A 10,552-nucleotide genomic window follows, 5' to 3' on the forward strand; every position below is an offset into this window, starting at 1 on the left:
AGAGTCTTCTCTCCATTGCCACGCATGCTGGCTCGCCCACCTGGAGCCAGCCTGGGGCCTAGTGAAATCAATCTTCTCCCACCCTGGCTCCTTCCCCGTACTCGCTCACCCTGCAGCACGGCCTGAGACCACACACCGGGGCCGGGTGGTGCGGAGCTCAACCTGTGCAAACAGACCGAGCGCAGAGGCGACAACAGTGACGTAGCACAGGCTATCAAGTGGAAACGGCTCAAGTAACAGGAAAAAAATCACCTCCTTGCATGCAGGATTCCTGTCAAACGCCTACCACTACATTTGCTTCCCTTCTGTTCCTAAATCAGTCCAATAATACGTTTTTTTTCCTGTGGCCGTTTAAAACAAAATGCCTCCGATGAAGCAGTAAATGAACAGACATATTGATAGAACCCAACATAAAATAAGTTTCCTGACCCTAGGGCCGTGTGTGCAGATTGTAAGTGCTATACTAACTTCAGTACAATTGCTCCAATGAGTATTTAGTTCCCAACAGAAGCAGTAACATCAGAATATAAGGCAAAACTGTTACTCAAAATTAGATTATTGGGGGTTTTTTTGATGCAGTGTGATACAGTGTGGCACAAGTCAAGAGGGGAGATAAAGAAGAAACATTGCCATTAGTTGGGAGATTGAAGATGACCATGAGATACCTTATTTCAGGAGCATGTACTTTAACCATGATAGGTTCTGGTAAACCTCCTTAGGCATATCTAGACTGATAGTCTATCTGCATGCATACATATTGAGGGCTTGGCTGGCATACACTGAGGATTTCTCCCCACATGAATGCCCAAGCTTCTCTCCTTAGAATCACAGAATCATTACAGCTGGAAAAAACCCCTCTAAGATCATTGAGTCCAGCCATTGACCTAACTACACCATGATCACTAAACCATGTCTCAATGTCTACATGTCTTTTGAACACCTCCAGGCACAGTGACTCCACCTTCTACCCAAACAACCTATTCCAATGCCTGATCAACACTTTAGTAAAGAATTAATTTTCTAATGTCCAACCTAAACCTCCCCTGGTGTAATTTGAGGCCATTTGCTCTCATTATATCACTTGATACTAGGGAGAAGGGACTGTCCCCCTACCTCCCTACAACCCCTTTTAAGTTGTTGTAGAGAGAAATGAGGTCTCCCCTCAGCCTCCTCCAGGGGCTCCTCCCAATTTCCTCAGCTGCTCCTCAGTGGACTTGTTCTCAATATTCCTCATCAGCTTTGTTGCCTTTCTATGGACACACTCCAGCACCTCAGTGTCTTTCTTGTAGTGAGGGGTCCAAAACTGAACGCAATATTCAAGGTGCAGCCTCACCAGTACAGAGGCAAAATCACTTCTCTGTTCCTGCCGGCCACACTGTTTCTGATAGAGTCCATGATGCTGTTGGCCTTTTTGGCCATCTGAACACACTACTGGCTCATATTCAGCTGGCTGCCAGCCAGCACCTCCAGGTCCTTTTCTGACAGGCAGCTTTTCAGCCACTCTCCCGCAAGCCTGTATCATTGGGGTTGTGACTGAAATGCAGGACCTGGCACTTGGCTTTATTAAACCACACGCAATCTTCTTCCACTTGGGATGGGGTGAATTGTCACATGCTTACATAAATACATGAGTAAGGCAAAAGCCTAGTTCCTCAGGCTTGGATGTAATCTTTGTGTCTCCATTCCTTACCTGTCAGATGGTGATTATAGTATCTCCTATCTTACAGCACAGTTATGTTAATTGGTTACTAGGCACACTCTGCCATTAAGTGGCAGAGAGTAAATACTTGCTTGTTCTAATTGCAGGCTTCTCATTTATATAAATTGTTTTTCTTTGCATAGATGGGGTGGAAATTTTAGCCATTTCTTTCCATTTATTAGGCCTTCCTACTACCCTCTGTCTTATATGCCATCAAAAGTCATGTATTACTTTCTTCTCCTTATTTTGTAATAGAACATAGATCACACCAGACAACTAAACCAGCAGCTATACTATTGTTAGTAAACTGAATATGAGTACTTCAGTACACTTGAAATTTGGTAGCCACGGTACAAAAGAAGTCTGTATGTTAATTTCTTGCTCACATACTGATTTTGAACAATAAAAACTAAGACCAAAACCAAGGAAGCCTATAAAAGTCTGTTAACAGGAGAGTCACTGACAGATACAGGGGCAAATTGTGAACAATAATTTTTGGTAATTAATAATCTGATCAGTTCTAATTACATTACAGCATGCCAAACATATATGGATGATGGTTTAACTAATAACTTGCCTTAATTTTGTTATTATTTGTTTTGTTCAAGTTGGCTGGTATCCATGTAGAATAACCTGGCAAAATTAAGTTGTTTTCAGTCCTGTTATTACTATTTTGTGTCTCTGTGGTGCACTATAATCAACCATGTATGAGTTTATAGAATAAATTATAGTTGTCATTCCCCTAGTGCAGTGTAGATAATCTTTATAGTGTGAGCTAAATTTTGGTGTCACTTTGTCATTTATATGTTGCAGTTTGCTAGTATTAGCCCACCCATCCACTGGGATCCTTTGCTAAATTATCTGTTTATCCAGGTCAGAACACTGGCTTCTGGCAGCAGCTGAGTTCAAGGAACTGACTGCTGAATGGAAGTGTTTCAGAGACTTAATCTAATGATTATTAGATGATGAATACCAATGAACTGGTGAAATAGCTTTGCTTGTAAGGTGATAACGAGCTTCCTTTTAGTTTGATCCTTAATGTCTTTTTGTATCTTTCTTCCTTCAAAGGTGCATCTTTCAATCTTTCACATGTCAGCCTATTCTCCACTTCCTCTACTACACTATTTTGCTTCATCTTTCTTCTGTTTTCATCATAATAGCTGTAATACTTTAGAATAGAATAGAATAGAATAGAATAGAATAGAATAGAATAGAATAGAATAGAATAGAATAGAATAGAATAGAATAGAATAGAATAGAATAGAATAGAATAGAATAGAATAGAATGGAATGGAATAGAATAGAATAGACCAGGTTGGAAGAGACCTTCAAGATCATCGGTCCAACCTATCATCCAGCCCACCTAATCAACTAAACCATGGCACCAAGCACCCCAACAGTCTCCTCCTGAACACCTCTAATGATGGTGACTCCACCACCTCCCCAGGCAGCCCATTCCAATGGGCAATCACTCTCTCTGTGTAGAACCTCTTCCTAACCTCCAGCCTAAACCTCCCCTGGTGCAGCTTGAGACTGTGTCCTCTTGTTCTGGTGCTGGTTGCCTGGGAGAAGAGACCAACATCCGCCTGTCTACAACCTCCCTTCAGGTAGTTGTAGAGAGCAATAAGGTCACCCCTGAGTCTCCTCCTCTCCAGGCTAAGCAACCGCAGCTCCCTCAGTCTCTCCTCATAGGGCTTGTGTTCCAAACCCCTCACCAACTTTGTTGCCCTTCTCTGGACACATTCCAGCAAGTCAACATCTTTCTTAAACTGAGGGACCCAGAACTGGACACAGTACTCAAGGTGTGGCCTAACCAGTGCAGTGTACAGGGGCAGAATGACCTCCCTGCTCCTGCTGGCCACACTGTTCGTGATGCAGGCCAGGATGCCATTGGCCCTCTTGGTCGCCTGGGCACATTGCAGGCTCCTGTTCAGCCTACCATCGACCAGTATCCCCAAGTCCCTCTCTGCCTGGCTGCTCTCCAGCCACTCTGAACCCAGCCTGTAGCACTGCATGGGGTTGCTGTGGCCAATGTGCAGAATCTGGCACTTGGATGTGTTAAATCTTTCATATCTTCCCTTTTTTTGTGTTTTGCTTGTTTCTTTGGTTTCTCTTTTCATTTCATTTTCCCTTGAATTATCTTTTTCATCAGGCTTCAGTTTAGGCTTTTGGGGTTTGTTTTTTTGTTTGTTTGGTTTTTTTTTTTAATGATTGTCCCTTCCAGAGAACCTTCCAGTTCTTCTGAGCTTTTTCTCTTCTGAAGCGAATGATGAATTCTTCATGTTTGTTCTTGTCAGCCTGTGGAAAGGAAAGGACAGCAGCAGGTTCAGCCAGTTTTTCAGGCCAGGAAAGGTGAAGCAGAGGGATGTGTTTAGTTTACTCTCCCTTGTAGCTGCATTAGAAGTGAAGCTCATAGCTGAGGAAATGATCTGAAAGGTGGAAAAGCAGAGGAAGTACAGCACATGGAAGATTTCTCTGCATCCAGGTGAGAAAGCACAGCTGCTTGGGTGTTATGACTAAGAATATATACATGCCATGTTTCTCTGATCAGGTGGAGGATTGACAGAACACTTCCTCTGCAAAAAAAAATCTGCTGGAAAGCAATATTGTTGTAACAGACAGATTGTACTGCCTGGAGCAGTGTATGTGAGTGAACAGTAGTTTTCTAGGGAAATGTTCAAAAGTTTGGTTTTTAGTGATAGTAATACACAAACAGTAGATACCAAGGGAAGCACAAAAGTCTCAGTATCTGTTGCAAAAATACTGCTGTGGCCAAGTAAAACACTGGATGACAAAGGACATACACAAGAGGATTGAATAAAAACTATAGATGACTTTATTGGCTACAAACCCATGCTTAGTTTTTACCCACTGAAAATATTTTCCTTCAGTTGTGTGAGAGCAAGCATGAACAAACATCTGAGATTATACATTAGTATTAGTCTGTCTGGGACTTTATTTCCTACAAGGCAATACAATATACTGTTGTCTTTTCACTGCAAGTGTAACTGTATTATGTGAACTTGAGCTTGTAATGTGCTCATAGCCTATATATAGGAAAATTCTACCTATGCTTGAAAGATGTGGTTGCAGAAGTATGAACACTGTGTCTATGTCTCTTGCAACTACTATTAAACAACTCTAAATATATATTGGAAAACATAGAAAAATAGATATTAAGGTTTTATTAAAACCTATTAGATAGTGGTCTATACAATGGAGTAATAGAAGAATGCTTTTATCTGAATGAGAAAGACAAAACAGCCATGACAGTCACGCCAAGCAGTGACATTGCCAGTCAGTGGTGCAGGGCTTGGACTGTCATCTCTACATGGCAACTGAGCTTACTTAATCCCCATTTACAGGCTCCCTGTTAACCACATTCTAGGCTATATTTATTTTATTGTTAACTCTATGTTTTTTTTGAAAAGTTTTTTGTGCCTTTGCAGTAATCAGGAGATGAATGGATGCAATACTACTTGGGCTATGAGAGAGACTGGGCAAGCTCCAGCACCCCAATGTCTTTCATGTAGTGAAGGGCCCAAACCTGAACACAGTACTCAAGATGCGGCCTCACCAGTACTGAGTATAGGGGCCTGATCCCTTCCCTGGTCCTGCTTGAGCACGTGCTGGCTCATGTTCAGCTGGTTGTCAGTCAGCACCCCCAAGTCTTTCTCCTCTGGGCAGATTTCCAGCCACTTTTCCCCCAGCCTGTAGCACTGCATGGGGTTGTTGCGACTGAAGTGTGAAAACCAGCACCTGGCCTTATTGAATCTCATACCATTGGCTTCAGCCCATCAATCCAGCCTGTCCATGTTTCTCTGCAGACCCTTCCTACCATCAAGCAGATCAATACTGTCTTCCAATTTAGTGTTGTCTGTGAACTTACTGAGGGTGCACTCAATCACCTCTTCCAGCTCATTGATAAAAGTATTAAAGAGAACTGGCCCCAGTATTGAGCCCTGGGGAACACCACCTGTGACAGGCTGCCAACTAGATTTGATTCCATTCACCAACACTCTTTCACAGAATCACAGAATATTAGGGCCTGAAAGGGACCATGAGAGATCACCTAGTCAAACCCCTCTGCCAAAGCAGGATCACCTATATCAGGTCACGCAGGAACGCATCCAGGCAGGTCTTGAGTATCTCCTGAGAGAGCCCAGCCATTCATCCAGTTTTTAACTGAGCAAAGCATCAACCCATTCAAGCCATGATCAGCCAGTTTCTCCAGGAGGATGCTTTACTAAACTTTTGGAAAATAACATCCACAGCCTTCTCCTCATCCACTAAGTAGGTCAACTTGTCGTGGAAGAAGATCAGTTTCATCAAGAAGGACCTGCCCTTTATGAAGCCATGCTGACTGGGCCTGATCACTTGTGAACTCCTCCAGGGCCAAGGTCAGACAGACAGCTGTGTAGTTTCCCAGATCCTCCTTCTGGCCCTTCTCGTAGGTGGGTGTCAAATGGAAACAGAAAGTGTTCTGTGACCTTCTTTAAACTTTGTAATACTAAGTCCCTCTTCTGCTTACATACCTAAGCAAGTGCAGAACGTGTAGTTTCCACTGCAATACTGTATCAACTAATTTTGACCGTTTCTCAGTTCTGTAGTTATTTGTGTAATGGTTTTATTGGTGTGGTAACACTTCCACCGAAAAAAAATAATAAAGAATTTAAAGTGTCCTATTTGTTTCCAGAGTGGCATATTCTCTCCACCTAAATAGTCTATCTGATACACTTTCTTTTTAAAAGACCCTCAGTCTTGAGATATATATATATTTTCTAATCACATTAGTGTTTTTGTTTTTTTCTTTTACTTGGTGTGCAAACCTCATTAAATTCAAATTCAAACCTCATTAGATTCAAATCACGGCCAAGTGCAAGTTCCTGCACATGGTTCAGGGCAATCCCAAGCACAAATACAGTCTGGAGAACTGATTGAGAGCAGGCCTGAGTAAAAAGGACTTGGGAGTGTTGGTTGACGAGAAGGTCAACCTGACCCAGCAATGTGCACTTGCAGCTCAGAAAGCCACCCATATCCTGGGCTGCATCAAAAGAAATGTGACCATCAGGTCAAGGGACGTGATTCTCCCCCTCTGCTCTTGTGAGAAACCACTCAGAGTACTGTGTTCAATTCTGAGACTATCAGTGCAAGACGGACATGGGCCTGCTCAGGCAGGTCCAGAGGAGACCCATGAAGATGATCTAGAAGGGCTAGAGCACCTCTTGTATGAAGATAGGCTAAGAGAGTTGGGATTGTTCAGTCTGGACAAGAGAAGGCTCTGGGGAGACCTTATAGCAGTCTTCCACTACTTAAGGGGGCCTCCAAGAAAGCTGGAGATGGATTTTCACAAGGGCATGTGGTGATAGAGCAAAGGGTAATAGCTTTAAACTGAAAGAGGGCAGGTTTAGATTAGATGTAAGCAAGTTGTTCACTGTGAGAGTAGTGAGGTACTGGAACAGGTTGCTCAGAGACATGGTGAATATCCTGTTCCTGGAACTGTTCAAGGACAATTTGGATGGGGATTTGAGCAACCTGGTATAGTGGAAGGTGCCCCTACCCATGGCACGGGGTTGGAACTAGATGGTCTTTAAGATCCTCTCCAACCCAAACCACTGTATGAAAGTGTGGAAATAACATATTTGCAATAAAGATACTGTTTGTGACTACTGTGTGCGAGAATGAATCTGGTTTTAATGTCCAATTGCTTTACCTGCGTTTGCAGACATAGCAGTTTTAGGTTCATCATTCACAAGGAAAAGCATTTATTTTTTTTTAAAAAAATCCCTTTCCCTTCCCCTTCTCCTTCCCCTTCCCCTTCCCCTTCTTTCCATGTGTGCAGGATTAGCATGTACTCAAAGCCATTTTGTTTCTTGAGTGTGTACTCCATCACAGCGCTCCAGTTCCTGACTTGCCCCTGGCTGTATGTGCCTTGTTTGCCAGATTGTTCCTGAGGAGCAGCATCACTCAGTTGGTGCAGAGCTGGCAGCTGGGAAATCAGAATTGAGTGCTTTGCCAGCTGGCTGATCAGCTGAGGAACAAGGACAATAGCTTATCTATGCTTGCTCTGGTCTGCTCCCAAGAGATTATTGTCCTTCAGACTGGCATGACTCTTGGGTCACTGCCAGTTTTCTTCACTGTACTGCTGATCTGTGTACATTTTGCTCCTTTTTTTCTGTAGATATTTGTCATTTTCCCACATTTTTCCTTTTATTTGTGATGATCATAGAGTCATTTAGTTTAGAAAAGACTTCAAAGACCGTTGAGTCCAGCCATTGACCTCACAACCCATGGCCTTTAAACCATATCCTGATGTGCCAAGTCTACACATTTTTTTTAACACCTCCAGGGACAGTGACCCCACCACCTCCCTGACCAAGCTATTCCAATGCCTAACTATTCTCTCAGTCAACAAATTTCCAATCTAACCCTCCCATGGTTCTTGTTCTATCGCTTGATACCACAGAGAAGAGACTGACACCCACCTCACTATATCTGCCTTTTAGGTAGTTGTAGAGAGAAATGAAGCCTCCCCTCAGGCTCCCCTTCTCCAAACTAAACAAACAAAACCCTTAGCTGATTTTCATAAGACTAGTTCTCCAGGCCCTTCACCAACTCTGTTGCTCTTCTCTGGACACACTCTAGCACCTCAGGTGTCTTTCTTATAGTGAGGGGTGCAGCCTCATTGAAGAGGGTATCTGCCTGTCATGGATTGAGTTGAACCTGCTCTTGTTATACATACCACGCTGCAGTCATGCCAGCTTCAAAAATGAAAGTGCTGAATGGAGCAAAATATTATGGGGCTTGAAGTTTAGATTGCAACAGGGGAGGCTTCCTGATCTGGTTGCTGCTTCTGAGTTCAGGGTTCTTTGGCTGTTATGGCTGGTTCTTTGGCAGACCAACAGATCCTGCTAGTACAACATCCTTCAAATATTAGTCTGCTGCCCTTGGTCTTATTTCTAGCAAGCCTGTGCCCTACCCTCTTCCAATCTAGTTTAAAGCTGTTAGCAGCAGACAGTTAAACATAAGATACTGTTAGTTTGGGCTACCTCACATGCAACCTCATTCCTGCAACTTCTATTCTATGGGGACCTCATTGCCTATACATCTCTGAACTGTCTGAACATAAAAGAAGGAAAAAGAGCTCAGTCTATGCAGAAGTCCTGGTAACTGAATATCTGTTTAATGTTTATAATACATTCTTCTGAAAGGTACCTGCAGGATTTTTCTTTTTAACAAATAATTGCACACTTATCCATACCTAATGTTTCAAAAGCCTTTTTTCTTTCTTTTTCTTTTTTTTTTTTTTTTTTAAATCTGTTATGCTCCATAGCTAGTGAGAAGTGAGCTAATTAAATTAATGAGCCCTACCCATATCAGATCTTTGGAATTTTTTTACAAGGTGAATAGCAATGAAGCTGAGCATTAGGATGTAAGTGTTGCTGACTTCATGAGCTCCAATGAGCAAGGAAAAGGGCTACTGTCTTATAGTCTGCTATCAAGTTATACTAGAGATTATTTTTTAATTATTATTATTTGCTAGTGTTCAAAATACTGACAAAAAAAAGTGCATACAACTCCCACTGGGTGATATATTTAGGCTGTAGGACTGTTCTTCCAACTGGACAATCTGGCATGCAGTTATAATCTGTATATTGTTTTACACCTCACCACAATGAGTTAAGTAGTAGGCCTCTCTACTTCCTAGTAATTTATTGTTCATAGTAGCCTATGAACAAGAATTGATTTGCCATACAATTTCCAACAGATATTTTTCTCTAAGCTTGGTGAGGGGACACCCAATTGCCTTGTAGTTTAAGAATCAAGAAGATGGCAAATGTTTTCCCAGGATTCTGTGGGTGAGGGAAGCTTTTGTCATAGAGTACTTCAGCTCAACATAATCGATTTTGTTAGGGCAGCTTAGAGATGTAGTGAAATTTAAAGAGATGACAGATACAGTGAATTCCTAAAATTGAACCAAGCAATACTGCAAAGAAATCTGAAAGAAACAGGATATATTCAATTACTGCCAAATTTCAAGACATTAAAGAGAAGAAAGTCTGACAAAAGAGGCAGAAAGAAACAGAAGACAATGTGCATGTTTCTGCCTAATTTCAGAACCTTCAGTTTCAGAAAATCATATCACAAAGAGAGCCCCAAACCACAAAAGTCTAACTAGGAAAACCCACAAAGGTAACAGAGACAATTGTAGCAGGTTCACAATGAAAGTAGGAAGGCAAAAATAAGTTTCTGTCACTCAGGAGACTTCAGCACATTTTCCTGGTCCTTATTTCTAAATAATTTTTCATTTCTAGGAAGATCTCATGGTGTGAAATGTCAAACTAACACCTCAAAATAAGTTTGTGATTTATTTCCAGCCACTACTAGCACATGCCACATAATGCTAGAAAAGTCATTCACTCTTCCTGGTCTAGGGTTGCCATCTACAAAAAACAAATAATTATATTAAGTTTGGGAAACTTGAGATGAAAACCTATCAATGACATATACTTTTATAGCTATTAGTCTGATGCATAGCTGATGACTTTGAGCCCATGGCTTCATATCTAATTTTGATAAAAGACAAGAAAAATATTGCAGCCTAAAATGAAGTATTTCTACTGATTTTCTATCAGTACCTACGTATCTTTCTTCAATTCCTCTTTTTATTGTTTTCTTCCAGTAAGATATTCTGCTGAAGAAATTTAACTTCTTTAAATACCTTTTTAAGATACACTGTTATGTTTACAAATCAGGCACTAGTCTGTTATTGAATTTATAGGAACAAAAATTTCCTTACTTCTTCAGAAACACTTCAGTCTGTGATTTGCTCCCTTGTCTGTTTAATCGTGT

The sequence above is a fragment of the Melanerpes formicivorus genome, unplaced genomic scaffold (assembly GCF_026170545.1).
Source record: "Melanerpes formicivorus ecotype bairdi unplaced genomic scaffold, bMelFor1.0.p_v2 SCAF_2, whole genome shotgun sequence".
In the NCBI taxonomy this organism is placed as follows: Eukaryota; Metazoa; Chordata; class Aves; order Piciformes; family Picidae; genus Melanerpes; species Melanerpes formicivorus.